The 8,146-nt window shown below is 27.3% G+C and overlaps 2 long non-coding RNA genes across 6 annotated transcripts; both read right to left on the bottom strand.

Moving 5' to 3' along the window:
- LOC149054196 (uncharacterized) lies at nt 1-2,338 on the bottom strand. Of its 3 annotated transcripts, none has more exons than XR_016192323.1 (3): nt 2,263-2,281; nt 1,851-1,985; nt 1-1,128 (listed from the first exon to the last, which is right to left on the bottom strand). It is a non-coding gene; the product is annotated as an uncharacterized LOC149054196 (long non-coding RNA). The 3 variants fall into 3 exon arrangements; XR_016192322.1 differs by lacking the exon at nt 2,263-2,281 and adding an exon at nt 2,194-2,212; XR_016192321.1 differs by having other exon boundaries at nt 1,851-2,338.
- A 3,013-nt stretch (nt 2,339-5,351) lies between these two features.
- On the bottom strand, nt 5,352-7,689 carry LOC149054195 (uncharacterized). Of its 3 annotated transcripts, none has more exons than XR_016192326.1 (3): nt 7,614-7,632; nt 7,202-7,336; nt 5,352-6,479 (listed from the first exon to the last, which is right to left on the bottom strand). It is a non-coding gene; the product is annotated as an uncharacterized LOC149054195 (long non-coding RNA). The 3 variants fall into 3 exon arrangements; XR_016192325.1 differs by lacking the exon at nt 7,614-7,632 and adding an exon at nt 7,545-7,563; XR_016192324.1 differs by having other exon boundaries at nt 7,202-7,689.
- Between the last annotated feature and the right edge of the window lie 457 nt (nt 7,690-8,146).

The raw sequence follows: 8,146 nt of genomic DNA, 5'->3' as shown, positions 1-8,146 counted from the left end.
TTTAATAATTTCAAACTATTATATTATTTATATTTTTAGATAAATTTTCATCCATATTTGTTTTAATTTAATTGTATTGATATAATACGTCATGTAAACTATATACTTAAGTAAATTATATTGTTACACACCTTAAACTTTAAAATAATTATTTAAATGCAAATAAAATAATTAAAAATACAATGTTATAATACATAATTCACTAATTTTTTTGAAAAAAAAAAAAAAAAAAAAATTGTTAGTGTGCTATTGTTATAGGTATATGCCTTGTATACCTATAACAATGGCTTATAAAAAAAAATACGATCGTTTATGTTAGAAATATTAAAATTTTTTTTTTAAATATTTTAAACGAACATTTATAAATACCATATTATGCACCTAGGTAAATTTATATTTTTTTAAATTAGATTGATTAAAACAAAAGTTATTTTATTTGTCAGAATGACAGATCTATCTGAGTGGGACACATTGTACATTGATATACTGAATTTGTAAAATCGCAAAATTAGAAACGAAAAAAAGGAAAATTTATGGTAAATATAAACAAAGGGGATCGCCTAAATATTATAATATGACATTGGACATTAATCGCATTAAAAACAGATATTAAGGTTAAGGCCCTGTAAATAAGGCCCATATACAGTTAGTTATAAGTGCTAATATCAGATGCAAATATGTCGCTATACTACAGTAGTTTACAAGTCGGTTACTGTGATGATGGATGGTATTAAATTCGAATTCAATGAAATTATATATTAATATCATTGTATACGAAAAGCAATTCTGAGCGGAGACGTTTTGTCAGTCTAGGACATTTTATACTATTTTAATTATTACGTTGTTATTATTAATGTCTTGTTCGGATATTTGGGTATGTTCGGCATTCGGTGAGGATGTGGCTGATGGTGACTTGGACACCACATGATGGGCACATTGGAGGTTCTTCCTTGGCCATCAAGAAGCTGTGAGAAATGATATGTACGATGATAATGGGAAGGTTGATTGCAGTTTTGGCGGCAAGGTCAGCGAGTTCATTTCCTTTTATGGCTGAGTGTCCGGGAATCCAGAAGATGTGACAGAATTAGCTACTTACATGGAACATTTTTTTAAATGTTCAATCCTTAGCTATAATAGTCAATAATAATCAATTTAATAATTTGTAAATTTTTAGTTAGTAAATTTAGTAAATATTTGAACTTAAAACGGTTATGAAAAAAAGTGCATATGTATTTTAATATTTTCCAACTGCAATTATATAAATTTATGGGGAACCATATATTAATTTTTCAAGTTTTTTGACCTAGTGAATATAATTTTTTTGACATAAATTTATAGTCTATAGAATAAAAAATTAATCAAATTTCATCAAATGTCTATAAATAGCTTAAAAAGAACTGAAATATTTTTAAAGTTTTATCAAGTATATAAATCGATAAAATAAACATACGGTGTACATTTTTACAGTTATTTGTTTTTGAACAACGACAAAATAAGAATATTGGTACGAGAAAAATTGAGCAAATATCCAATGTTGAAATTGAAATGCTCATAACAATTTAATTTGACTTTCCGGTAGACATTTTTTATTTGATAAAAGTACACAAATTATGAAGAATCTCGTGTTGAATTTTCAAATCTTAGACTTCAAAAGATAAATTTTATGAATTTATAACTCAAAATAAATTGCAAAGATTTCTTTAAATTTGGAGTTCAATGTTATGAATTTAATAACCTTCAACCACAATGCGTTGTGTGTGGAGAAATTTTAGATATTTCTATATGAAATACTCAAATGTAAAAAATTTGTCAACGTATCAAAGGATATAGAAAGACAAAAGAATACTCACAAGATTGTGCATAAAAACACTTTGAGCTGTTGTAATTTCCAATTTTGAACTGACCGGGTTTTTAAATTTTAATTTGTAAAAGCTGTATGTTAGGCTCTTGTGTTTAATGAAAACAACGGTGAATCACACACAGCCCTAAAAACACGTAAACAAATATGTGAGTCATTACTCATTACTCATTATTGTTGGTTATTTTATTTTTTTGTAGCATTAAAACTCATGTGCAAACCATATGTGAATTGATGGAAAACAAAGTGGTTATGTGGGGAATAATAATTTATATTTTGTAAATAAAATGATTGATATCAGTGACAGGTGCCTAGCTTAATATAATACTGTATACCTAGGTATATTATGGTAATAATAATAATATAATAGCATAGAATATTGACGGCGGTTTCCTGTTGTATACCATAATATCGGGCCACCGCGGCGACTCACGTCTCACGGCGATTCGAATCGAAAAGTAATAAATCGAAACTCGACGTCTCGCGAGTGATATCACGGTATTGTTGATATTAATTAAACGTCAACAATTTTTCGCTAATGGTATTTACACTAAATTGTTTGTTCGCATTTCAACGTATAGTATGCATGTACAGTAGGTACCTATATCTATACCTACACATATTCATTATTAATTAAAAACCTCGAGTTTTTTTATTGTTTAACGTTCGTATAATAATTTTACCATGCTAAATCAATTTGTAATTTTAATTTGTTGTGATTTAGTTGTGAACTAGTATCTATCTGAACGTAAAATAAATTTAACTGACAATGTGTAAACTGGCTTTCATTAAACTCAGTATATAAATGATACATTTTTTGCAATTTTAAACATTATGATTTAACAATGCATTTTTTTGCATTTTACTATGGTGTACGCATCTTGTATGCGATTATATCATTTAATTTATGTATATATGTATATATTATGAAAGTAGTTTGAATTAACCCTTTAATTTCCATTTGTTTTTTTTTATTTCGTAAAGAAAGTAGGTAAATTAGATCATTGTTCCCATGTTTGATTTTTATTTTGTCATTTTTAAATTTCATCGAAGTCTGCAACTTATGCGATCTATTTTTTTCATACCAAATAGAAACGTATGTAGTAACTATACTAAATAGATTAGTATAGATTTTTACAGTATATATATACAAGAGGTGTCCCGCGAGGATTTACCCATGCGATATCTCACGAAATAATGGAGATATCGAAATTCTGGTTTTATAATAAAATTCACTGGGATAAGAATTACAATTATTTCATTTTTAAATTTATTTAAATTTGTTTTGAAATAATTAAATAAAAAATATATTTTTTAACTTTTTTACCAAAACATTAAAATAAACTAAAATATCTAATATATATTATATATATAGATATATATTCTCTAAGTCATATTACATAAGTTATAACCTAACCTAATGAATATTGGATAACATGATAATTTATGTGGATATGACGAGTGACAACTCATTATAAATATAAATCATTAATTATGTTTAAAATAAAAACCTCCGAAACATATAAAATGTATAGGTACTTGTGAATCTGTCTTCGGTATCGTCACGACGGTCCGACGGTGGTTTGAGAAAATGAGTTAATCGATAATAATAAGCCACTAAAATCTCAAAGATTTTCGTTTTATACGGATGGTAGGCGACAGAGCACCAGTCGTACGATTATTTGATGCTATGTAGACGTAATGCACTTCATAAAAATAAAGCGTTATTTATTTTCACCTAAATTTAATTGATGTTTTTGCGGTATGATATTATAAGTCATACAACGTTAGGTTTTTATTTAAAATGCGGCGTAATATTCGCGTATATTTCAACTAATCACGATATAACCAGACAGAGGGTGTTATATATACTAACCGCTTTAGTTGTCTTAGGTTGTCAAAATAATCAACAGCAATGAATAAAATGGAAGCGGCAGACCAAAATATAGTTGTTAGATATATTTAAGTAATTTTACTGATATCACAATACAATTTGTATAGAATTTATAAGAATTATCATAACTTTTGCTCTTGAATATGACGAAAATCACAAAAAGTACTTAACAATTGTCTATTTAATGGACCTAGCATATACATTTTAAAATTTTGGGAAACAAAAGTATTGATATTGCAACAATGAGTATTATTTTTATTTTTTGCGACTGCTTACACGATATGTAGCTAGAGAAATGGTTTGGTTCTCAACTTTGGTATGTTTTCTGGTAGTTATACCTACCTGTTGGTACATTTGAGAGGTTAAAATTTAATTAGCTCAATGTTTTGCTCGGCAATTGGTAAAAAGAAATAAAAATTATGTGGGCAAGTTGATGCTGCTTCGCTCAACATTATTTGTGACACAATGTTTGGTCACTGGTGAGTCACTGTAATAAATGTGCCAATAATGACTCACATAGTCACGTGTTTATTTAGGTGTTTTTATGGCTTTGTTATGGTTCTCAGTTTCACATTTAATTTTCTTGATATACAATTTTTACGAATAAAAATTTAGAAACTAGAATTACGAACACTATTATATCACACAATCATGAAATATGATTAGTGATTAATAGTAAACATATATACAAAGTATCCAGGCACTTGTTATGGATTGTCAAAATCATGAATACTGAAATGTTAAACCAATCTGACTGCAATATAGATAACGATTGCCTTTATTATATGTGTTCCATTATAATTCGAATATGGCTAACCTATGTCTATATTGGTGTGTTGTGTTAATATTATCTATTAACTAATTGGATTTATTTTGTTGCCTTGGATTCAGCGATATCGAATTTATCATTTGTTCCTAGTCTTTACAATTATTTGAAAAATAATAAAAACCATCAATACTTTGAGAAGCTATATCTCACAGACCAATAAACGAAAAATAAAAATTGTTAACACCTAAATTCACGAAAAAAATGATTTTATTAATTTATGATATTTTAATTATTTACTAACATTTGAAAATCAAAAGTTGATAGTGGTTTCACCAATAAATTTAAGGAGGAAGTAGTATATCATTCTGTAGTAACTATACATAAATATTCGATGTTTTTTATGATATAATCTTTTATAGGGCAAATGTTTTGATGCTAGACTTATAAATGGAAGTGTTCATTTTTTACATTTACTGGTTAGGTTAGGTTAACCTAACCTTGCTGTAACCGTTATTAAAGTTCGTACGATCCTCAAACATCATGAAGCGATGACCACATCATCAGCAATGAGGCTGGTCAGTCAAAGAGACAGGACCCGTTTCGAACATTAAATCTCTTGGGCGCAAACGAGCACAAAGTTCGTTTTTTCGATGTTTCGCTGCTGGGTTTCATTTGAGTCACCATAATCGATGACATAAATTTGAAATTAGAAATTATTGTATCCCATACATAATTTAGTACCCTATATATAGTATATACGCAATTAAACTATTAATTAGGACTATAATATATATAATATATTCAATTCACAATAAAAAAAAAAAACTAAATTTAATAATTTCAAACTATTATATTATTTATATTTTTAGATAAATTTTCATCCATATTTGTTTTAATTTAATTGTATTGATATAATACGTCATGTAAACTATATACTTAAGTAAATTATATTGTTACACACCTTAAACTTTAAAATAATTATTTAAATGCAAATAAAATAATTAAAAATACAATGTTATAATACATAATTCACTAATTTTTTTGAAAAAAAAAAAAAAAAAAAAATTGTTAGTGTGCTATTGTTATAGGTATATGCCTTGTATACCTATAACAATGGCTTATAAAAAAAAATACGATCGTTTATGTTAGAAATATTAAAATTTTTTTTTTAAATATTTTAAACGAACATTTATAAATACCATATTATGCACCTAGGTAAATTTATATTTTTTTAAATTAGATTGATTAAAACAAAAGTTATTTTATTTGTCAGAATGACAGATCTATCTGAGTGGGACACATTGTACATTGATATACTGAATTTGTAAAATCGCAAAATTAGAAACGAAAAAAAGGAAAATTTATGGTAAATATAAACAAAGGGGATCGCCTAAATATTATAATATGACATTGGACATTAATCGCATTAAAAACAGATATTAAGGTTAAGGCCCTGTAAATAAGGCCCATATACAGTTAGTTATAAGTGCTAATATCAGATGCAAATATGTCGCTATACTACAGTAGTTTACAAGTCGGTTACTGTGATGATGGATGGTATTAAATTCGAATTCAATGAAATTATATATTAATATCATTGTATACGAAAAGCAATTCTGAGCGGAGACGTTTTGTCAGTCTAGGACATTTTATACTATTTTAATTATTACGTTGTTATTATTAATGTCTTGTTCGGATATTTGGGTATGTTCGGCATTCGGTGAGGATGTGGCTGATGGTGACTTGGACACCACATGATGGGCACATTGGAGGTTCTTCCTTGGCCATCAAGAAGCTGTGAGAAATGATATGTACGATGATAATGGGAAGGTTGATTGCAGTTTTGGCGGCAAGGTCAGCGAGTTCATTTCCTTTTATGGCTGAGTGTCCGGGAATCCAGAAGATGTGACAGAATTAGCTACTTACATGGAACATTTTTTTAAATGTTCAATCCTTAGCTATAATAGTCAATAATAATCAATTTAATAATTTGTAAATTTTTAGTTAGTAAATTTAGTAAATATTTGAACTTAAAACGGTTATGAAAAAAAGTGCATATGTATTTTAATATTTTCCAACTGCAATTATATAAATTTATGGGGAACCATATATTAATTTTTCAAGTTTTTTGACCTAGTGAATATAATTTTTTTGACATAAATTTATAGTCTATAGAATAAAAAATTAATCAAATTTCATCAAATGTCTATAAATAGCTTAAAAAGAACTGAAATATTTTTAAAGTTTTATCAAGTATATAAATCGATAAAATAAACATACGGTGTACATTTTTACAGTTATTTGTTTTTGAACAACGACAAAATAAGAATATTGGTACGAGAAAAATTGAGCAAATATCCAATGTTGAAATTGAAATGCTCATAACAATTTAATTTGACTTTCCGGTAGACATTTTTTATTTGATAAAAGTACACAAATTATGAAGAATCTCGTGTTGAATTTTCAAATCTTAGACTTCAAAAGATAAATTTTATGAATTTATAACTCAAAATAAATTGCAAAGATTTCTTTAAATTTGGAGTTCAATGTTATGAATTTAATAACCTTCAACCACAATGCGTTGTGTGTGGAGAAATTTTAGATATTTCTATATGAAATACTCAAATGTAAAAAATTTGTCAACGTATCAAAGGATATAGAAAGACAAAAGAATACTCACAAGATTGTGCATAAAAACACTTTGAGCTGTTGTAATTTCCAATTTTGAACTGACCGGGTTTTTAAATTTTAATTTGTAAAAGCTGTATGTTAGGCTCTTGTGTTTAATGAAAACAACGGTGAATCACACACAGCCCTAAAAACACGTAAACAAATATGTGAGTCATTACTCATTACTCATTATTGTTGGTTATTTTATTTTTTTGTAGCATTAAAACTCATGTGCAAACCATATGTGAATTGATGGAAAACAAAGTGGTTATGTGGGGAATAATAATTTATATTTTGTAAATAAAATGATTGATATCAGTGACAGGTGCCTAGCTTAATATAATACTGTATACCTAGGTATATTATGGTAATAATAATAATATAATAGCATAGAATATTGACGGCGGTTTCCTGTTGTATACCATAATATCGGGCCACCGCGGCGACTCACGTCTCACGGCGATTCGAATCGAAAAGTAATAAATCGAAACTCGACGTCTCGCGAGTGATATCACGGTATTGTTGATATTAATTAAACGTCAACAATTTTTCGCTAATGGTATTTACACTAAATTGTTTGTTCGCATTTCAACGTATAGTATGCATGTACAGTAGGTACCTATATCTATACCTACACATATTCATTATTAATTAAAAACCTCGAGTTTTTTTATTGTTTAACGTTCGTATAATAATTTTACCATGCTAAATCAATTTGTAATTTTAATTTGTTGTGATTTAGTTGTGAACTAGTATCTATCTGAACGTAAAATAAATTTAACTGACAATGTGTAAACTGGCTTTCATTAAACTCAGTATATAAATGATACATTTTTTGCAATTTTAAACATTATGATTTAACAATGCATTTTTTTGCATTTTACTATGGTGTACGCATCTTGTATGCGATTATATCATTTAATTTATGTATATATGTATATATTATGAAAGTAGT

Source organism: Diuraphis noxia, unplaced genomic scaffold (genome assembly GCF_037042655.1).
Source record: "Diuraphis noxia isolate RWA-SAM2 unplaced genomic scaffold, SU_Dnox_SAM2 contig0009, whole genome shotgun sequence".
Classification (NCBI taxonomy): Eukaryota; Metazoa; Arthropoda; class Insecta; order Hemiptera; family Aphididae; genus Diuraphis; species Diuraphis noxia.
This window is presented reverse-complemented; position numbering and strand designations above follow the sequence as displayed.